Below are 23,985 nucleotides of genomic sequence, written 5' to 3'. Positions count from 1 at the left end.
GGAAAAGTGTTGCGTTTTGTAAAAGGAATCAGTTATCTACAGGCATTTGTTTTGAAGACTTGAGAAGCAAGTAGATGGTCTCCCTCACAGGAATGTCATGGATGAAGCATAGATGTGTCCCCAACCCTTGCCACTTTTGAGTGCATTCGCTGTAAACCTCCCCCTCTTAGATTCAAGGGATTATGTGAGACTTTCAAAGCAAGTAAATTTCTATTCTTTGCTGTAAAGGAAAGCAGAAAATTCTCAACTGAGTGAACTCCAAAGGTATAAACAACATGCATTTTTTTTTAGAAGTCTGGTGCTTTTGAAGAACTAATTCCTAATTTTTGAATGCTTTCAGTTAGTAAAATGCTTCGTTACAGCAATTTAAATACTCCTGGTCAGAGAATGTTAATATGAATGCATCTGTCTTATTCACTTAGATTGCCTCCACAATTCTTGTACGTTTTCACATGCACCTCTGGGGGTTCACATGTGTAATCAGCAGCATTCAGAACTCAATCTTACCTCTGTGAAAGTCTGGCTCATTTAGAGCTACCTTCCATATCCGCTATGTTACATTCTGGATTTTGAAATTTAAGACAAATAGCCAACAGACGAAGAACATATTTAGGAAAAAAAAAAAAAAATATATATATATATATATATATTTAAATTTCTCAGCCTTTTGCTATCTGAAAAATAAGTGCAAGCTATTACTGGCACCAGATGACTCCCAGTTTTCACTGGCCAGCAAAGCTGCATCTGCAATTTCAGTGAGATCAGTAAACAGTGTAGGTTAAGTAACTGCTCACCAATATTTTCCCTGAGCTACAAAACTTTCAGACAAACAACAACAACAACTGTGATCACAGTAACCTTCCAGAGGTTAACAGCATGCAGGTGGTCAATTGGAATTAAACGCAAAACAGACGGCTGCGGCATTATAAACTGAAGATCTCAGATCAGTTTGCTTCAGGAACTGGGTCTTCTTTTTAAAAGCCTCAATGATACAACACATAAATGTCAAAATGACAAAAATAAGGAAGTATGTCATAGACTAAGCATTTTAATGCCTTTTCTGGCTCACTTTTGCAGGCTGAACTGTCTGTGTTGACCACATTTGATGGCATCAGTACTCAGAGTGGCTGTGTGCATGAGTTTTTAATAGCTGAAATAAATGGAGATGGTCCATCAGCTTACTGAACTGTGCTGGGGGCTTGTATTTTAAACCACTGGTACGATACACTTTATACTTCGTTTATGGTGCCACGTTGCTGACCTTGTGAGACAGCTCTAAGTACTGGCAATCAGATATTGAACTGGAAACAGGTTCAAATCCAGCTAGCGATGGTATAAATTGTAATCAGAAAGGATTTTTCATATCCTTCCAGCCACCTTTTTTAGAGCAAGTCTCTCAATCTATGCCTAAGCAGGCAGATATACTTAAAACCATTGGTGAGCACACAGAAACCTTTTTGGAAGGTCCCCCCAGATAAGCACAGATTAAAAAGCGACAGGAGCTGAGAACTCTCTCTTGCAAGATGTTTTCTCCAATGTCACTGAGAGGGGCTGGGAAGGGAATCTGCACACATCGGCACTGATAGGGACTCCTCTTCAGAGACTAAACAAAAGTTCCCAGGGTGGTTCCCAAATGCATTTAAGCTGAGCACCTGTGAAACGTAACATGAGTTTGGCCCACAGTGCACATAGCCCGGCAGAGAAGTCGTTACTGGAATGGAAAATAAAAACAAAGGAGAAGCACCAAAAAGTCCTTCATCCCACACCAAACTTTGTGTAGTCCAGCCCACAAAGCATCTGCTCTAAAAGCTTCTAGCAAAATGTTTTCCAAAGCCAAGGACTCCCTTGGGGGAATCTCCCGCTCACTCACCAGCCCGAGCAACACAGCTGCGAGCGAGCTGATGCCCAAACCCCACAGGCACACGGTAGCTGCCGCAAGGAGCGAGGGACACAAGCGGAAAATGCAGGACCGTGACTTGCCATGTGTACGGACACCAGCTGGCACTTGAACTCCAGGGAAAAGCATCAGCAGTTCTGCAACTTGACGCTGCTCAGAGATCCACATTCGACTTGAGCAGCCGCCAGTAAATAAATACAAATCTGTTGTCAGGGTGTTTCACAATTACTAGTTCCTTAAAGCTCGTAATACCCATGCACTAGTTTAGCAATCAATAGCCCTCTACGTACAATTGCTTCTCAGGCTGTAACTTCACCTCCCAGTCTATGGCAGTGCACCTTAACAGAGGGCAGGACTCACAGGCGGCTCCGGCGCCCTCGTTCACGGCAGGATGGAGCCAGTGAGGCCGGGGCACACGGCATGGAGACATCTTCCAGCGGCTGCTTTGAACAGGTCAGTGGAAACAGTGAGGTTACAGAGATCTGTCAAGTGTATCATCCCGTTGTCATCTGCGTAAGATTCACATCCAGTGTGTTAAAACACAAAGATGTTCCTCAGTTGTGCATCTTATGAAAGACACGCCTGCTTTGAAGACATGTACTACACCCTTCACAGAATCACAGGATGGTTGGGGTTGGAAGGGAGCTCTGGAGATCATCCAGTCCAACCCACCTGCTAAAGCAGGTTCACCAGAGCAGATCACACAGGAATGTGTCCAGGTGGGTTTGAACGTCTCCAGAGAAGGAGACTCCACAGCCTCTCTGGGCAGCCTGTTCCAGGGCTCAGTCACCCTCACAGTAAAGAAGTTTCTCCTCATGTTTAGATGGAACCTCCTGAGTTTCAGTCTGTACCCATTGCCCCTCATCCTGTCATTGGGCACCACTGAAAGAGTCTGGTCCATCCTCTTGACACGCACCCTTGAGACATTTATAAGCATTGATAAGATCCCCTCTCAGCTTCTCTTCTCCAGGCTGAACAGACCCAGCTCTCCCAGTCTTTCCTCATAAGAAAGACGCACCAGACCCCTCATCATGTTCGTAGCTCTGTGCTGGACTCCCTCCAGTAATTCCTTGTCCTTCTTAAACTGGGGAGCCCAGAACTGGACACAGAACTCCAGCTGTGGCCTCACCAGGGCAGAGGGGGTCGATAACACAGACAATCCCTCCTTCGTGCCCGGCACAGTCAGGTCCATGCTGGTGCCAGGTCAGAGCCGCACACTCACACGTCCCCCAGACGCGTCTTTCCCAGCCAGCCAGGCTGGGTGGCCAAACCTCAGCTGGGAACAGCTGAGCTCCAGCTGCAGCCTTTCCCTTACTGGTGGCACCAGTTGTTCTCTCTTCTTTTTTCTGCTCAGCCAGAAGTTTTCAGAAAACTTCTAGGAACTTCATTAACTCCAAAAAATCTGATTTAAATTGGCCAGTTCAGAAGTTATTAGGGAAAACAAACACACTAACAAGCTTTTAACATACTTGTGAGGTCTTCTACTTCAGCGAACACTTAGCCAAATGCTCTCAAAACTCTGAACCTCTTAAAATGTTTAAGTAGATTAGCCTATGCTGCAATGAATGCCCAGCATTATCGCTTTCTAAAAACACTTCTGTTGTCCTTGCCATTTATTTGCTCCGCATGCTTTTAATTTCAGCTGAAAAATAAAACAAACCAAACAGAAAACTGAACCACAAGAACTGAGACATTCCTCCAAAAATCACCTGTGTCTCACCTGGTGTAATGGAGCCTCAATTCCTTAACAATACAATCATTCTTTTACAAACAGCAACTTTGGCTTCAGCTCCAAGGCAAGAACATGTAGCAACGGACTATACGACGGAAAGGAGTATTTTTCAGCTTCTCCAGCCTCGCCCTGCATTACCTGAGAGTGATACATTACAGAACTGAATGCCAGAAAAGTGCGTTTCAGAATAAAAAGTATAGTGTTTCATAATTTGATTTAAATCAATTATACCATCTCTCACTGGAACGCTCATGAGCTTCAGAATAAAAATATATAAATGAAACCAGCTGCTCTGGATACTCTTTCCTCGGGATAGATTTCACTTGAAGTCAATCAGCTTTCTTCTGCAGCGCATTATTGTCATGCAACATCAGACTGGAGAGCACACAACACTGTATGAGTTATTGCAAGGTAACCAGTTATGGTTAAAAAAAACGCAGAAGACTAAAATTCCTTCCCGCAATGGCTGGCTAAACTCTGAGAAATTAATTAATTCCTCTGGGGCTGACAGGGAAACTGAGGTAGTTATTGGCATCCTGGCAAAATCCATTAATTTATAGCTATTTACTACATCGCATAATCTTTCTGATTTGTCGCAGTCTGGATCCCCTCTGTGCCCAAGAGCACGGAGGTCTGCAGCGTTTGGGATGGGATGAACGATCACTGAAGAAGCACATGCAACCAAAGCTCCATGTTCTTTAATCTCCAAGTATAATGCATGTGTAGATTTTGGCATCACTCTTAAAATGATTGTTTGTAACTAAATACCATATCTCAGTGCTTAGATACCATGATGACTGATCTTTTCATAAATCAGAATAAATACACAGGGCAAAATCCTGGCTCTAGTGAACTCAGCGGGAACACTGCCAGACACTTTAAGCGAGCCAGAGTTTCACACACAAGGTTTTCGGCAGCCCAAGCTGTCCAGTGCTGTGGTTGGTCTTTTCAGTACTTTCAACTCCGTTTCTCACCCAGCATCTGCAGTAGCATCGTGCTGAGATGCAACTACACACTAAACGCCCAGCTAAAGCAAAGTAATACCAAAATATCCTCTGTTAAAATAAGGTATGATTCCAGATTCAGTTGACAAAAGTAACTCCTAACAACCACATCCAAAAGGGGTTCAGGGAAACTAGGCAGGCATGAACAGTGCCATGGGGTTGCTCTTTTTGCTTCATAGAGGAAGACAAACCTACTCTGAATCATCCTCTTTCACATGAAGGGGCATCTGGAGGTAGAAATCATAGAATCATAAAATGGTTTGGGTTGGAAGGACCTTCAAAGCTCACCCAGTCCAACCCCTGCCATGAGCAGGGACATCTTCACTCAGATCAGGTTGCTCAGAGCCCCGTCCAGCCTGGCCTGGGATGGGGCATCCACCACCTCTCTGGGCAACCTGGGCCAGTGTTTCACCACCCTCAGTGTAAAGCATTTCTTCCTCATGTGTAGCCTGAATCTCCCCTCCTTTAGTTTAAAACCATCACTTCTTGTCGTGTTGTAACACACCCTGCTGAAAAATCTGTCCCCATCTTTCTTACAGGCCCCTTTTAAGCACTGAAATGCTGCAATAAGGTCTCCCCAGAGCCTTCTCTTCTCCAGGCTGAACAACCCCAACTCTCTCAGCCTGTCCTCCCAGCAGAGCTGCTCCAGCCTCTGATCATTTCTGTGGCTCCTCTGGCCCCTCTCCAACAGGTCCGTGTCTGTCCTGTGCTGAGGAACCAGAGCTGGACACAGGACTCCAGGTGGGTCTCACCAGAGCAGAGCAGAGGGGCAGAATCACCTCCCTGACCTGCTGGCCACGCTGCTTTTGATGCCGCCTCTCTGACACATCTTTGTTCATCACCAGCACAGATGCGTGGCAAAACTGACCACACTCCTCCTTGTGCAAACCTGTTACCCTCACATTAGGAAACAAAACTTCAGGGGATACCCACATCCTCCAAGTTTGTGCATGTAGATTCCTCCTTTTGTTCCCCGTGGGATGAGCCAGACTCCCGCAGCGAGGGGAAGGGAGCGCTCCCGGCAGGTTTCTGCTCTGTAGCACCCCAGGAGTCCTCCCGCACTCTCACAGAGAGCAAGTAAATACTGCCAGGCAGCAGCAGGCAGAGAAGGCAGAGGGCACTAAGCACTACCACCACAAGCTCTCACTTTTTATTTTTTTAGGGTTCATATTATTTTTAGGGTTAATTTTGAAGACACACAGAGACAAAACCAAGGTAAACTCCACTTCTCCCCCTCTTTTCAAGTTTTCCTTGAAGAAACAATTTTCTGACACAGCTACTTGTGTATTTTCTCTTACCATATTATCCAAGTGTCTTATATTCCTCTCTAGACCTACACATGTGAGTTTCCTTCAGAGTAAGTAAATACCTAATTTTACAGCTAAAGTACCTGAAAATAGGTGATTTTCACAGCTACTGTGTATTTAACTTCCACTGACTCCAATAATTTTGGGTGGATATCAAATGCAATAAGAGAGGCAAGTGACATAATGACTTATTCACTAACAGGCTAACAAACTCTGTTTGCATTAATATACTTAAAGACTTGTATTCCTAAGAAGTCAATACCAGAAGCATGCTTGTATACGATTAACAATGTCAAATTAAAATGTGTGACAGGACAGCGCTTTCTATAATGATAATGAAAACTAACATTAAGATATAAATCCAAATATTCTGCTGAATGAAGGGAGAAACTGAGGAGGGAACAGAAAAAGGCAGAATGAAAGAGGGAAAAGGAGAAAACGGTCTCTTTAACAAGAGAAAAATGTTTAAAAGGTGATTCTCTTCCTCTGCCTGAAAAGATTGAAAATTCAGATCCTATTGCTAAAACATCCAAGCTAATCAGTAATAAATAGAATTATTTTGCACAGGAACAGATTATTACTACAAGTCCTGACTGAAGAACAAGAACTTAAAGACTTAAACATTTGAGGAATTGCGGGACAAGTGTAAATAGGTGAAATCTTAACACCAGGAAACTAGTCACTCCTTGATGGGTTCCTGTTCTTTGGCACATTCACCTGATATCTCATATGGCACAGAGACCTCAGCATCCCTCACTATTCAAAAACCTTATGAAAAGGGCTTAAAGCAAAATCAGTCAAGGAAGCAGGTATTGCAGTGTATTTTAAGCAACATTTTCTACAATTAAAAATGCAAGTGTGGGGTTGATGCCCCAACAACAACATCAGAGAGAGGGGATGGGAAGGTTTTAATGTTTGAAGGATGATTGTCCTGAAATGCACATCTGACCTTCTAACCCCTGTAAGGCAAGGCAGGGCTGAATTAAGGTGGAAAGAGGGTTCCAATAAACAGTTTTCAGGATTTTAAAAACAAAGACAACAGTCAAATGTGTCTTGGAAACTACCTTAAATTTGACTGCAGGGATCTACAAACTCTGTTTTTAAAACAACACTTTCAACAGCTGGGAACATTGCCCCATCCAAAGCACATACCACCTCCCCCCAAGTAATCTTTGGATAGATGTCAATCTCTCCCTCCAAAATCCCATCTTATTCCAAATTCCAGCAATGGACATTTCATCTTTCATAGTACCTAAATTAAATATCCCACTGGCTTGACTGAGCTGCGAGCTGTCTTTTAGAAGACACCCTTACTCTCAGAGGTGGAGACAGTATTCATGGACCACATTGTAGTAGGTGACACGCTCTGAAAATATTGTATATCCTTAGAAAACACCAGCAGAGGACAGGGGAATATGTCAAGACCAACATGCAGAGGAATAGCCACTGCCAAAACAACCACATGGATTTCATGTCCCATCAGTTTCCTTAGGTCTAAAATGAGATACTGAACTTCTATTTCTTCTGGTCTAGGGAATAACAGGAATTAAGCTTTCTCCTATTTTGCCAAGGACCTGCAAGGCTGTTTATCTGACTGTAAAAGCAACCCCCTTCTCCTTCATAAGACAGAGCACTACAGAAATAAGATCAAGAATGTTTTCAGTATGTCTCGTAAAAACATACTGCAGGAGTAACAGGTGAAGATCAGCCAGATTAGCCATAAATGAAGTCACATTGATAGGACTACTCTCTTGTTTTACCAAAAAAGGGACTAAAGCTGATGTTTAAGGCTGACCTGGGACATATTAGCAAAGCCACAAAAAAACCAACACTGATGTAAGAATCCTGTATTCTCTCACTTTTTTAATGTTTTATTTTCTCTTTTCTAGCCTCCAAGATACAGAGAAGCAGATGCACTCCTCTGAATACCACGTTTCAGCATTCACCATAGAAAACCGCACAAAACATTTCTTGTGCCCTCAGGAAGCTGATGAAACTTGAAAAGAGAAAAAGCACACAACTTTATTGAGGTCGGCGCAAGCCCAGAGACTCGCAAGTTGCATGTCACTGTTAATCAAAGTGACTGTGCCAAGATGATTAGAATACCCACAAAGCCAAGCCAATCAAGCAGCTAACTGAGGGAGACCACAGAGCAGATAGCAAATACCACTGGAGTTGTACATTGTCTCAAAAGATTATCACTGCAGTTGTTCAAACTCTTGTGACCAACAAGGGATTCCAGTGACTCATTGCTATTGTGTTTCTGCAGCTCAACATTATGTCCCATGCATATTCTGGAGCTCCATAGCACCACATGTGTATAACAATGTGCCGCACTTAATAAAATATCTTTGCGGTAAAAGAAGTACCAAAAGAATTTGCACAATAGCAGAATGCCAACCAAGCACTGGACTGCATTAGAACAACTCATTGGGTGCCAATCCAAAACAGCATCTGCCATGGCCCCAGGAAGTAGCTTTAAAAAAAAATAAAATAAAATAAAACAAGAATTTTTTTGAAAGATCACAGCTTTTAACATACCAAGGAAACTTCAAGAACAAATTAACATATGACTCACCTCCCTGAGGTCTATCCCATGGTTTTATTATCAGTCAAGCGGAATCCATTGTTGCAGAAGGAGTTCAAAGCGGCCACTCCATCCATGTGCCACGCTGAATTCACAGCAAGTCTTCGTGTATATACAGCTTTGTTAAAAAAGGAGGAAGGCAGGATAACATTCAAAAAGAAAACAAACAACGCCTTCCACGCTGGAGCTGGAAAGGCCAGGAAAAGCCCGTACATGTCAGTAAGGGCTAGGAAAGGAGATGGTCACTTTTCAGACACTCTTAAAACTTTCCCAAGAAAATTCCATCCTGCAGCTGGGACACACCAATCAGCGGCTCTGGCAAAGGTCACAGAAGGAAAGATCCCCTGCTAGTTCAATAGCGGCGGTTTCTTAAATAATCTCGAAACGACGAAGAGCATGTGCACGTTTCTTCCTCTGCAGGGCCCAGGCAGGAAAGCAGGAAAGCATCTTCACGGGGATCGTCCTCCCAAAAGTATCGCTTGAGAGCAGAGCATCCTCTTCAGATCAGAGGAGCCAGGCACACTGAAATGAAAACAACAAGCTTAAATTACCACCTGGAAAGGAATCATGGAGGAGTCCCATCCAAACGATGTGGTTTGGCTTCCTACCACAACTAAAAAGGCAGATGTAACTTCTGACACTGACAAGTGCTGAGTGTAATATCAGATGAAGGCAAGAGATAACAGGGAAACCCTCTATACATCAATCATACCACAGAAAGAAGGCACCACGTGCAGTAGGAATCTAGGCTGAGTTAAAGGTTAAAAAAAGGAATCATGACGTCAGGTTTTTTCTTGGATAACTGGGGGTAGGGATGGGGTCTGTGTATTCTAATAAAACTAAGTCCTGATAGAAAAGCGCATGTGCAAACAGAGGGTGCTCTATCATCAGATTGGGTCAGCTGAAAGGTGCGTGGGTGAGCAGCAGGTGGGAGCCCTGCAGAAGAAGGACAAGTTTCTAGGGGTGCTGGTCCTTCTCCTCTTTTCTCTCAGCTGATGGTGTGACACAGGAACCCCCCACCATGTATGGCAGGGACCACACTGAAAATAGTCACGCTCTTCTCTCCCATTTTCTTTTTCAGAGTCCTGCACTGGGCTAGCAAGCAAGATTTAAGGAGCTTAATGGCCAAGATGTACAGCATGGGGGCCTTCCCGTCAAGCAGTCCTTCCAAGCACCAGCAAAAGACAGCGGTTCATGACTTTCACATCCCTGGTGTGGTAACTACTTGCTGTCACTGCACTATCGAAAAGCCTAAAATCTGGCATATGTTGCATGGTGAGAATCCTTCTCTTGGGAAAAAAAAATACATAGCTAAAAGGATGGGTATATAATAGAGTGCAAATTCACAGCCTCTTTGTGGTCCCCCACCAGCACAGAGACAGAGCATCCTGCTCCACAAAAGCATCCAAAATATAAAAAAAAGCCTAAAGCGAACTTCTCAAACTTTAAAGCATCACTGGAGTGATGAAAGGTGGACTGTGCATACATATAGGAAAGAAACCCTGCAACCCACAAAGCTTTCTACAGATATTCAAGACACGCTTTCAACTTTTATTCACCTAAGCAAAACATCACAGAAGCAATGTTAATCCTCTTGTTTACAGTTACACCCACGAAAGAAAGGGCATTCACAGCTCAAGATCAAATAGATACACTAAAGGGAGCTACTTAACATCACTAAGGACAGCATCCTATAATTACTGTATCGGAGAGGTTGGATCTTTCAACAAAGATTTTGCTTTAAGAAAAAAAGAAATAGGGAACTTCATTCAGCTCTGCTTCTGCCTCAGCCTCACATCTAGTTTCAACTTAAAACCAAGCAATAATAGCAAGTACCAATGTACTGACCATGGTTTTAAGAACTCACATCATCAGAAAACTCTATGAAAGAGGCGACACAAGCAAAGCAATATCACTAAATACAGAGCAACCAAATGCACACCCAAATAGAAATATTTTTGGCTTTGCACTTGCAAAGCGCAATTGTTATCAAGCACACGTTGAGACTCGGAGGAGAATTCCTGATGAGCTCAGTGTAAACAGCCCTTGACGGTAAGACCCTAAACATCCTTAGGTCTGTGTGCAAGGTCTTCTTAAGCTCCACAGAGTATTTTGGGGGTAACACAGGTGCCTACTTTTCTGACACTGCATTCACAGCACCATCAGGAGGTGATTCTTCCAAGCAGCCTTAGCCCCAGGAGGTAAAGTGTCTTAGCAATGTAAAGCAGATGTTCAGCAACGTAGACAATCCAAGTTTGGGAGCTCTTGCAACATTGACAGCATTTGAATAAAAAGTTAGGCTTGGTACTTCCATTCATGGTGGTAGCTCTAGGTTCCAGGTGAACGCCAGACTACCATAAATCCTGTAAACTAACTAAAAAAGAGAAAATCTCTGACTCCTAACTTAGTTAACATCCCCAACAAAGTTGGCAGTTCATCAGTTGCTTTACCAGAAGTCACCGCAAAGTCCACAAGGCATTTAAGTCTCATGAACACCTTCAACATCAACAGTCTAAATACAACCGTCGGCGTCATGGTAATAAAAGATCTCTTCACATCTTGATAATCTCCACAAGGACAAGAAAAATGGAAGGAAGTCTGCTCCTATGAATACTGACGGATTTTACCAGCAACCTCACTCAAAAAATCCCTCTTGCACTAAAATCCCAGTGATGCAACTCCTCTGTGCCCTTGAGAAACCCCATTCACTTTTAGCTGCTGAAGCATTTAAAATCTACAACATAAAGCAATTGGCTTTTGAATGCAGGTTGCTTCATTTTAAAACATTACTGCTCTTTGATGTTTATCTATTTAAGAGAGTTTATTGCAGCTAATTCACAGCAGGAGTGCCCTGTGGCATCCTCAAAAATTATATTAAAAATATAAAAGATAAGAAAGGAAAACATAATAATTATATAATCTAATTTTTTACGGCTACACAACAAAAATTAAACCCTAATTTTGTAATGTATATGCATAGAACTATTTCTGACACATACCAAAAGCATGAAGCCATTGTACACAGGCCTTTTTATTGGAAAGTCTGACAAACTGAAACAGCAAGAGGCCCAATACCATAGTAGTGAGGTTTCAACTTTATTTAGAAAACGAGCTGCAAGGATAAGCCAGAAACATATGGGTGGAAGGTTGTTATCCGCAAACAGAGTCAATGTGCAAACGGCATTTTCTGATTTACCAGAAATAATACTACGACAACTGCTGCAGTCACTCCCCCGCATCACTTACATTAAATTCATTACTGACTAAAAATCGCACTTTGTTTTTTTGTAATTGCGCGTTGTTCCGTTGCCTTATGCCATCTGATGGATGTCAGCTGCTACTGCGTGCCCAGGCCAAAAGTGCCACATGAGCTCTGAGGGGATCCACTGGGCCACCACAGCAACATGCTTCACCCCAAGGGCTGCGTTTGGGAGAAATCCCTCTTATAAACGTGAGACACGGACTGCTCTGGTGCACGTCCTGATTTGCTCAAGGCATTACTGAAGGTGGCCATGATACCCCTGCAAATATATTCAGAATCAAACGAAGCCATTAAGAGCTAAAAACAACACTGTGCCAAGGCAATGTGCACTTAATAAAGCACAAACATCATTAGCGTGGTTTTATCTTTAACTGCACCTTTTGAAGGTAGAAGCTTGAGGCCTATATCTTGAGTTTCTTCCTGAGTAAAGAGTTTGGTATAGCTTCAGTATACATAAATTATGGCCAAGTGATCTGTTTGCAAGCACCAAAGAAAGGATTGTAGATGGCAAAATTCAGTGGAGAGCTGCTGCTAAAATCAAATACTTCTTGGAACAGTGCCACACACAGGGGAACTGGAGAGAGGTCTGCTATACCATCTAACACTGCAAGCAGAAGCAAAATGTGTGGAATTAGGTGGCAAAGGAAAGCCTCAACTGGCAGATCTCCCACCAAGTCATCCCTCTCGAAACAACCCCTCAAATAAGTCCTTCTGAGATGCTTTCCAGAAGTTGGTGGATTAGACTGGATTTTCTCAAAGCGTTTAAGTTCTTTTGGGGTTGATGCTTTCACAATGCATCCCCAACTCAGTCTACATCCAACTGGAAGATCCACAGTCATGCTGTTCCACAGGTCTGGCAAACCTGAAGGTGAAGAGCTCTTCAACCAAAGGGAAGAGTTTTAAGAGTATCTATTCCCAGATGCAGTGGCTGAAGAAAAAGGGTAATTCCAAAGAATAACTCGGAACAGACGTCCAAGGCCCTATTTGCACTAAAACGAATGAGGATGGCTCCACCAGACATTCCAAGGTCAGCTCTGAGTCCCTCAGTTTCACAGCCTCAGTTCCATATGCTGGGACCAATACAAAAGTGTTCCCAGCTCAAAGAGGGTTAAGGATAAAGACTAACACTGAGAAAACACAAAGAAGATCAAAACCACTCTGAAACAATGTCTGAAATTTCAGATAACAAGGTGGTTCAACAGAAAAAGGTGATGTGTATCAACACCGCTGTATGTGCTGAAGTATTATATATTCACTAGGAACCAAGTTCCTTGAAAACAGCAACAAAATAGCCTGATTCAAACAGCTTGAGAATGCTAGCACCCGTCTGTGAATCTGGTATTTTCTTATGTGATATACGGCCTGAAAAATGCTGAAACTTTTGAGTGCTTCCTCACTTGGAGACAAGCTGTGCAACAGACTTCATTACGTTCTCAACATGCCATTAGTTCCAGTACTGGAGACTTCTGATCCATGAAATCCTGCCTCCTCCACAGAACAAGCCAACGCAGAGAGGTACCTTCTGAGAGAAGGATGTACGGGTTAAGGGCCCTTTGAGGAAAGAATCCTTGTTCCATCTAATGCAGTGTCCTGGTTTTGTTAAAAACAAGTTTCTCTCTCAGTGAATTTGCCTGTCAGCTAAAGCTTTCATATTAACTGCATTTTCCTGGAGAACCAGACACATGTTTTGGTAAACATAGCAATGGAATGCAAACTTAATGATAAGCACGGATGGACATCTCGCGAGAGGGGCGACGAGAAGAAAGAGACCAAGAAACTGACTAACTGGGTATAACATTCCATTCACGTGAATACTTCATATAAAAGTGCGAGATCACGAGGATCTCATGTTGCTTTTCCCTTTTCCCTTCTGCTCATGGCCGACATTAGAAGAGGACCTTGCTAGCCGTCCCTGCGAACTGAGGCCTAGTGACAGACTGAATCCAGCTCCGATTGGCTGCAGAGTCTAATCCAGGACTTTGGTTGCCGGCTCTGCAGTTGCTGAGACTTTCAAGATTGGTTTTGTATATTTTGTATTATTTTCTCTATTCTTATTAGTAGCATTAGTAAAACATCTTTAATTTTTTCCAACTCTCTTCACTCTGTGCTTCTTGTCCTTCCAATCGCCTCTCCTTAGTGAAAAAGGGGGAGAGGGAGGGGGAAGTGTGGGGGGGGAGAGGGGGTTAACAATACATCTGCCAGGGTTTTATTGTCACCCCGCAATCTTAACCCTCGACATGCAGTCAACCCATCTGCCTCATTTTGCTGTCAATATGTAGTGGATCTCCAGGCCAAGCAGATCCAAAACAGTTTTTCAAAGCCCCATTCTCACGGCCATCAACTAAAAGTGAGACACTCCACATTTTTAGACATACTGAAAACATTGCTTTCAGACAAAAATTATCCCATGAATACCCCATTTTATGCCCAAATATCCTGTTTCTCTGAAAAGAAGACCTACCCCGAAAATAAGCCCTAGGATGATTTTTCAGGATTTTTGAGGATGCTCGGAATATAAGCCCTACTCCAAAAATTAGCCCTAGTTACAGTTCATAAAGAAAGTCAATTTAAATAGTGTCCAGGCAGCTATACATGTAAAAAAGTAAAATTAATTGGCAAGAAAACGCAGCAGGACAGATGTGTCAGAATGTGATGACACGACTATATTTGAATAAATGTTGATTTTTTTTTTTTATTTTTTTTTGTTGTTGTTGTTCAAGAATAAATGCAGATTGTTGTTTATGGAAAAATAAGACATCCCCTGAAAATAAGCCCTAATGCATCTTTTGGAACGAAAATTAATATAAGACCCTGTCTTATTTTCGGAGAAACAGGGTACTCCTCCAAAATTATGCACACTGGGACAAAATGAAAGAGCCTAAATGCTGCCTCAAACTTAGTGTTTCCTACTGAATAGGCAGCTCTGAAGGCCTGGAGCAGGTGATGGGCTTTCGGCGGGCCAACTCCAGTCCAAACCACACATTTAGCTCAACAAATCCACAAAAAGACGTACTTGCTCTGCAGTTGGGATCTGCAAAGGCAATTTGATTTCCATTCTAGCCTTTGCAGCTGAGATACAAGAGGCCTTTAATTGTCCTCTGTCACCATTTTACTAACACCACGTATATATATTGGTGTCATTAGCCAGGGCTACTTCTGTGCGGTGGCGTTGCCGACCGGAAATTTCGGCAGAAAATTAGAATTAGGGACTTTACACATAAACCCAGATTATATGTACGTATTTCCCTTGCTAAAAGCCAACCCAGACTTGAAAAGAGAAACAAGTAAAATTGCAGATCTGCTACACTTGATACTGTCTGCTTAAGCAAAGGGGGGAATAAAAAACCCCAAACCTGTATTTTCCATTTTCATGCAGCTTCTGTTTTATTACCATCACACTAAGGTACAACTCACACATCAGAGGGGGATGGAGGAGAGAGGAAAGAAAAGATTTAATAAATAACAGAGGGGAAAATCCTGATGACGTTAATCTCAACCACAATAAAACAATAGTTTGAGAGCATGCCAGGTCTCTCTCTACAATCTCAGGCTGAAGCCCAGCATCTAGTTCATTACAGTAAATAAAATATAACAGTGAATGAAAAAGAGAAATAATAGGAAAGATTGCATGAATAATAGAGAGAATCTGAGCACAAGTCCAACCAAATGATGTCAACTATTATTTCATTCTTACTTTGCTCTCTCAGAGAAAACACCAGAGAGAGCAGAGGGAGGGGGACCTGGGGAGGTGGCATGTTAAGGTGAAAGAGGCAAGGATAACCCAAAGGGGTTTTGATAACATAATCACTAAAATAATATATTTGTTTTTTAAAGCCTTTCGACATTATCAATTCCCTTCCAAAGACAATACAATGGAGAGTCAGTGGGAAAAAAAGTACTGATCAGGATTGCAGGAACATCAACACTGAACGGCTCTGGGCCATTATGTCCCAAACATGCCTTCAGTCGGAGATGGAATTTGGCCCAGAGTGGACATTTGCTTATATAATTATTATGCCTGATTTAATCTGTTCTTGACAAAATAGAGAGACATCAGTAGGTTAAGTCTGTCTCATGTAAAATTAAAATTATTCAACCAGGGGTTTAAATTTGGATATATAAAAAAAGATGCTACACCTTTTCTTCTGGTTTAGTAGGATGATAATGAGAATCACTGTGAGAAGGCTTCGATACGCACATCCACTGAGCTCTTTTCAAAATACCCTGGCACAATCTTTAATACCCCTCCTCTTCCTACCAGATCTCAATAAAACATGCTGGCTTCTGATCAAAAACACTAGAACTGAGATTTGGTTTGGAGATACTCAGATACCCAGAAAATTTGGTCTGTCATAGACAGAGGAAATTCCGCTCCAAAAGCTCTTAATGACAAAGTTTTCACAGATACTGGCAGTAAGCATACATTAAAAAAAAAAAAAAAATGTATTAATCAATATTTCAGTAAAAACTTTGGATTTTCAGAACCCAGGTTGCTCAGGTTATGTAAATCTAATTACTACACTACCTTGATAACCAGTCACTATTCTTAAACTCAAAATAAAATCCCATGATGATTGCTGTTATCTTCAATGATTCCAGATCTTCATCTGCAGACACGTAAAGGTCACTACAAAACCAAAATGTTGCCAAGCACGTCTTCAGTCCCAAGCACTGCGAAAAACCTCGGTCACCTTTTGTTATCATCCTGTGAATTAATGACAAATAAAGACTTTTATGCTGACCCGAGGATGATTCTTGTAGAGCTGAATAGACAGTGGCAGGTGGGGGGAACCTGTCCATGACTATGCATTTAAATGCAGCAACGCGGATTTTTTATATATATTTTTTTTTTTGGGCTGCCTTTCCTGTCATTTTGGATTTTGATTTGACTGACCTTTTGCATCATCCATCCTCAATGTAATATACAAATGGAAATTGAATTTGAATGCTTACTCATACACTCAAACTTTGATCCTTAGACAGGGATAGCACAAGTTATCAAATATTGAAAGTACTATACTTTAAGTTGAAAAAAGATAGATAGATACATAGATAGATAGATAGATAGATATACACACACATACGTATATAATGTCTATTTCCACCTGAAAATAGAATTGCAATATTCACGAGTTATATTTATTACTTAAGAAAGCTGATTGTCCAACCAGGCAGCAGACTACAAAAGACTAACAAAGATATAATATGAATTGTAAATCACGAGTGCACAAAAACAAGTATTTATGAACTATCTTCAAACAATGAATTATTAATTGAAGAACTTTGTGAGTAACTTCCTATAGCAAATAAATCAGAGAATTCTGCAATCCGCACAAACAATTTATTGAATAAATTATTAATTGTGAATCAACTATTCACTCAGATCTAGATCTTCCACTTTATGTTTCTCTTTCGGTTAATCACTATGAAGATAACACATTACCTAATTTCATTGCCACAGTGTAAATTAAAATGTACCAGTTAACTATAGTTTTATTAGAAGTAGTCAAGCTTGGGACAGAAAGAGATTGAGGTCACTTAAACCATAACATAATCCAAATACCATGAAGTGAAATTTGGGGTCCTTTAGAAGCCCAGTGGCATGCAAGAAGGATTTCAGATACCTACAATTAATGGACTGCCTCAGAAAATCTAACTATAACTGCATACATTTACAACACTTACTCATGGAAGTAAATGCAAAACATGCTTGGGAACAAAATCAGCTTTTTATTCCCTTTAAAAGCTGGGATAAGAAAGAGATGTTTTGTTTAGCGTGCCCTTCCCTCCAAGACTTTCTGTATGAACTTGGCCACTTCAAGCTTATTTGTTCTCATTTTGTTGCCCAGGTCCATAAGGAAGAAAACTTCTCTGGGCTGGAGAACAAACACTGACCTGATCTTAAGGGGAACGGCAAGTAGTAGGATGGAAAGGCACAGTAAGGGACTCTGAGTTCTTGGAAAAAGCAGCAGGTTTATAAAACAAGATTATAAATGGTATCTTTTAACTCCTCTTCTTGATAAACCTACACCTCCTGTCTTTGCAGCTGACGCTTATGATTACTCCACTGGTTTAAAAATACCACTTTAAGCCAGAGTGAACTCTCAATACGTTGGATAACAACACAGTGGAATAATCCAGAAAAAGGAGAACAGCATTAACTGCATGGTCCGTCATTTGGGACATCACAAACCGAGTACGCAATGGAGAAAGAACATCTGTGGTGCTGCCGACTCTGGAGCCCGAGGGTCCCTGAACACTCACCAAACCCGCACCAGGGAGCTCAACCACCCGCAAAACACGGCTCTGCTGCCTCCAGACCAGAATTCCTCTATAAAAGAACATTTCCCCTTTTCCTCACCTAAAGAATGCTTTCAGATGAGCATCCTCCCAGAAACTTGGTACTATTTTTAGTGCCACAAAAAAGCCAGTAAAATACATCAGACTGGGGATGGCTGTTTAAATTAAACTGATGTAGGAGAAGGATACGATATTCAGATATTCTGAACAGAAGGCAACAGATACTACAGCCATTCCATAAAACATCAGTAGTACCTGTTGAGTCACTACACTCTCGACTCCAGTTTAAATTTACAGACTATGTATTTGAGGACAGTATTTTCCTGCTCCCTCCCCCCATCTTATCCCAAGTAGGTAAAATTTTTTCCAGCTATAGTGAAGTTCACACAACAAACACTATAGAAGAGAGAGCTTTCAATAACTAAACTAACACAGTGTGTATTTTTGCTCCACTGACCTCCCTCCTATTTCTCTGCTCTCCTCTTACTTCCTTCATGCTTTTTTAGCCTCCTTTTTTTTTGCTCTTCCTTTGTTTTTGGCATCATTGCATCCTCTCTGCTTTTTTTTTCCCCTCCCTACCTTCTCCTTAATCTCCAAAGCCAAATGTGAGGTCAATACCATTTACATGGAAATCACACTTTCCGATGTACGGGATTTGCCCAAAAAAGCAGCGTTTGTCCATTTCTAGCTGCTCCAGGAGAGAGCGATCTGCGCCCACTCTGCGCAGAGCAGCCGGAGGAAAGGAGTTGCGTTTCTCCCCCAAGCATATAATGCAAAACTTCTAACAAAAAACAGTGTTTTCAGAAGAGCTGAAGGCAGTCAGCTACTAATAAGCGACATTTCTAACACCAGCAAGACATAGGAACCGTGCGCCATCATTTCCTTTATGCTTTCAGATTATTTTAGTAATCAGAGGAAGGAGTTTAATGATGTTGATAATAATTTACTATTTATTGAACAACAACATGCTCAGCCATGTACAAAACAGAGTGTGTGCTTACAATGTCAACTAGATGGGTCATGCAGTTTAGACACCTATTGCCAAATCACATTAATATTTAATATGGTAACATTTAATCAAACAACATGTGAACTTCAGCTGGGCAAAGCCCTTCCATCTGAGGACAAACAACACTCGTGTCCCCTCCCATGAACTCCTGCACCAGGTGATAGTGGAAATTTTTATTTCAAAGCCTCCGTTTCCCTTGGAAAATGGAAATAATACCTTATGTTATTACCCCAACGCTGTTGTATCACCTTTTCTGGATGAAGCATTTACCCTGGATCACTGGCCAAGCAGAGGAACACAACGGTTCCCTTTCTTCTGTTGGATTATCTATAAATACAAGTACTGCCACTCCAGCTTCCCCTGAAGATGGAGGATTATTTTGGCCCTTGAGGTCTCCAAACACTGTGGGGTTTAATAACGTCATTTCCCATCAGCAGCACAGGCAAGCACATCCAAAAGGGGTTCAGGGCATGGACAGTGCCATGGGGTTGCTCTTTTTGCTTCATATAGGAAGACAAACCTACTCCGAATCCTCTTTCACATGAAGGGGCATCTGGAGGTAGAGATCATAGAATCATAAAATGGTTTGGGTTGGAAGGACCTTCAAAGCTCATCCAGTGCCACCCCTGCCATGAGCAGGGACATCTTCACCAGATCAGGTTGCTCAGAGCCCCATCCAGCCTGGCCTGGGATGTCTCCAGGGATGGGGCATCCACCGCCTCTCTGGGCAACCTGGGCCAGTTTTTCACCACCCTCATTCAAAAAAATTTCTTCCTCATGTCCAGCCTGGATCTCCCCTTCTTTAGTTTAAAACCACCACCCCTTGTCCTGCCATAACAGGCCCTGCTAAAAAGTCCATCCCCAACCTTCTTACAGGCCCCATTTAAGCACTGAAAGGCTGCAATAAGGTCTCCCCGGAGCCTTCTCTTCTCCAGGCTGAACAACCCCAACTCTCTCAGCCTGTCCTCCCAGCAGAGCTGTTCCAGCCTCTGATCATTCCTGTGGCTCCTCTGGCCCCTCTCCAACAGGTCCGTGTCTGTCCTGTGCTGACAGGTACACAGCTAATGAAGCAAAGGCCACGTCAGGGCTGAAGCAGCACCTGTAGGGTGGCCATGGCCTAGTCAGGGGACAGCAGGAGATGTGGGCACCTGTCCCTGCTGTGGCTTTGGCATCCCCACCTCCCATTGCAGAAGTGCAGATGGAGAAACTGGGATACATCACCAAAGCAGCCAGCTGCTCACCACCGTGCCCCAGCTCTCATGGCTGAGCATCTTCCTTAAACCTTTGTACACGCACCCCTCATCAGCCGATACAAATCCACAGCAGAGAGAAGACTGAAGTTGGAACTTACAGAAATTCTGAAACTTCAGACAGGTGGCAACCAACGAGAAGTCTCCAGCACACTATTTCTTAATCTCACTTTATCAAAAACAAAAGATTGTTCTCCATTTCATTAATCTATTCTAGTAAGCACTGGTGTTTATTTCCAATAAAAGCTTTCTTGATCCACCTAGGCAAATAATGTTTAAAGCATTATTTGCTCGAATTAGCTTATATAAATTATAGGATAAATGTAAAGAAAATTGTAAACTCAGTTTGACAACAAAAACTGGAAAGAGTTTTCGCTATATTGCTGCTAATTCTGTTTGGACCTCAGAACATATGACTCGCTAACCCATGATTTTTAACTAGGACTTCAAAATTAGTATTAATATTAGATCATATTGTGATTTTGCTACAGGTTTTGCCAAGAAGTATCAATTTTACTGAAGTAAGTGGAGGTAACTCTAGATTTACACTAGTACAATAGGGGTAATAGTCTGCTCACTGTCTGTTATGGTTTTGGTTTGGCTGAGACAGTAGAGTATGAACACTGTCATTAGTCATCATGAGAGAACGAGCTGACACAAGTCTCTTCCAAGAGTGAGTACACACAGAAATAACTATGCTATAAATCAGAGAAATGTGGTACAACATATTCAAGAATACATACAGAAAAAACTTCCTGCATTGATTAAAGGCCTTGCAAACACAGGTTCTTTATCATATGCCTCAATTTCACTATTTTCATCTAACAGCATTAGGTAAAAATCATATACTGCTGTTTATCTATAGCACTGTGAAGACACAAGACACCCAGCAATTTAAAGTTCATTGTAATTGCTGGCATCTCAGAATAATCCACTCTGTCACATCATGCTGAGAATACAAGGAATAGAGGTGGTTCACAAAACCCATTTGGTCATAGAGAACCAAAGAATAGTTTGGGTTGGAAAGGACCTTCAAAGCTCATCTAGTCCAACCCCCTGCCATGAGCAGGGACATCTTCACCAGATCAGGTTGCTCAGAGCTCTCCTACCTCCCACTTCTTTCTTGCAGCTGCAAATGGTTTTCATGCTTATGTTGCTCACAGAATAGAAAAAAAGAACACTATCAACAGTTACAGTGAATGCATTAAATTTTTTCACCTCAATAATAATTTCTTAAAAATCTGATTCATCCTTTTAGTTTTCCACAGGAACTTAAAACTAGAAAAATCAGGCTTAGAATAGGTAGTTTGAATTTGCAATCCAGATTTAATTTCCACTTGTCTGATAGGGTGGGTTAATTTGCCGTAAAACTTTAACCACTGCTAATACTAGATTCCAACATACATAGTTCTCTACAGAATTTTATTGCCCTGAATATAATAAAATGCAGTTTAACCATAGCTACTAATTTCAGAATTAAATACTACAAACCTGACTAAATGGCCTTTCTTTACCCCATGGACATTAGCTGATCATTACTTGCCTGAACCCACCTTCTTTCTGCCGCCAGAAGTTCAGCAGAGAGTTCAGCAGAAGTTTTAGAGCAAATGTAATTGAGTGCTGGCTATGAAGATAAGTTCAGCACAGAAATGCTTTTGGAGGGCAGGATATCTGAAAGATTTGTGCACGAGGAGCGTTGCAAATCCAGCACTGCCGCAATGCAAAATAACCACAAATTCCTGCTACGTAGTCATAAGATCAACTATATAGACTAAGTGTAATCTTGCTAATAATCCAGTTTCAGTTATAATATATATAACAGTTCATGCTATAAACTAAACATCTGCGAGAGGCAGAAAACACGTAACTTCTGGAACTGATGGCACTTAAGAAAGCGATACCTGCTAGTTTACAGGTACATCTTTTGAAAGCCAAGTGAGATACAGCAAAAAAACCCTTTAGTGCCTTCCCATGCATTTCTTTTTGGCAGCACCAAAACCAAACAATGCATCAGTATTCTCTTATTTTGGATAAACACATGAAAGAACAATATATTGTTTACTGGAAGGCAAATATTGTAATATTTCAGTGGCTTTATTTGGTTGCAGGATTAAAGAAAGACTAATTTAATTAAAAAGAACCAAACATTTTGGCCGTTGTCTGTCTCCAGAACCAAATCTGCATCAGTCAGATTTACAAATCATATTAATTCACACTTTCTACTGCCAGTATTATGTTGCATTGAATGCCACAGGAACTGAAAAAGGCACTTATGGTCTAGATGTGGTGAGGAATAAAAGCTCAACCTCATCTCACTATGTAAATGGATGGCTTTATCTTGGGCCAGATATTAAGCAATGCCAAAAATTAGCAGATATTCTTAAAAACCACCAGCTTCAGCAACCTGTTATCATGTCTAATTTTGCTCTGCGTGTACTGTGGCAAGACTAGTTTGCAAAGGTGAAGTAGAGCTTAAATCACACAATTCTAATACAACCTTAAACTCATGCTCCTTGCTCAAAGTCCCAGAGCTTTATTCAGAGACAGTCACTTGGTGGATGGGAAACAAGGCTAGACTGGTGGTCAATCCAACCGCCACACGACATCCTGGCATTCGACAGATATGTCAAATCACTGCCTTTGGTTGCACGGGCAGCTTGTGCTGATGGCTTGAAGGGACACACGTGGCAAGAAGATTGCATCTTCTCTGACCTGAGTTTGCCTGGGTTTCCAACCATAAAACATTTCAAGCCCCCCTGACTCCCCAAAGCACATCTCTCTCTCCCACCTCTCATCTGGGCAACACCCTCAAGTTGTCTGAACGACCCTCCATCAACACTCTTTTGTTTTCCCCTTCCCTCCTCCTGCTCAATAAAGCTGGCTTTGGGCATATTAAAGCTTAATTTGTTTAAGAACAAACAGTTGGGGGTCTGCATCTCACAGACAAGAGTGACAGATCACACGAGGAGACCAAAGACTTTGGGGGCTGAAGATTTGGCAGGTTTGTGTCTCAGCGGAGAGACAGAGCTCATTGTCACGTTTCCAAAAGGCATTACACGGGGCTCCAAGGTGGAGCTGTTTACCAATACCCTGATCTCTCCCCAGATGCAGTTACTACTGCAGCTAATTAAGAGAACAATTAAGACTACGGCAATCAGTCAAGTACACAGATCCGAGTCATTTTCTCCACTCTCCGATGCTGTGCTGGCTCCCAGAGGGCTAAACCTTATTCACTCATTCAGAAAATGACAGGAAGAAGCTATTAAATATCTGAAAACCATAAAAATGCAATCATACTGTTCCTGAGCTAAGCCGCTCACCAGAGACCAATGCCAGGCAACTTAAGAAACTTGCTGGCCCCCAGAATTCACATACTTACAAATAAGAAAATTAATCAAAAGCAGTTCAGATCAAAATTTAATTAAAAAGAAAAGGATTGCAGAAGACTTCCTGAGATTTCTCTGTTTTATGTTTATGACTGATCAATATTACGTGTTATCAGCTCAGTGTATGACAAATTCCACTGGGCATCTTTAAAGAGGAAGTAACAGATTAAATATTGAGCTAAACAATTTAATCTCTGCTTTAAAAGGTTTTCAGATATTTGTAAAGGTAAATCCTATTAGAGTATAAATGT

At 41.8% G+C, this 23,985-nt stretch overlaps 1 long non-coding RNA gene across 1 annotated transcript in view; it reads right to left on the bottom strand.

The window, feature by feature from the left end:
- LOC110360826 (uncharacterized) overlaps positions 1–23,985 on the bottom strand; it is a 258,208-nt gene that overhangs the window by 30,756 nt on the left and 203,467 nt on the right. Inside the window, exon 8 of the long non-coding RNA XR_010471912.1 lies at positions 8,519–9,049. This is a non-coding gene — a long non-coding RNA (uncharacterized LOC110360826). The remainder of the gene's footprint in view (positions 1–8,518; positions 9,050–23,985) is intronic.

The sequence above is a fragment of the Columba livia genome, chromosome 3, assembly GCF_036013475.1.
Source record: "Columba livia isolate bColLiv1 breed racing homer chromosome 3, bColLiv1.pat.W.v2, whole genome shotgun sequence".
Classification (NCBI taxonomy): Eukaryota; Metazoa; Chordata; class Aves; order Columbiformes; family Columbidae; genus Columba; species Columba livia.
Note: the sequence above shows the minus strand (reverse complement) of the source record. Positions and strands in the feature narration are given on the sequence as shown.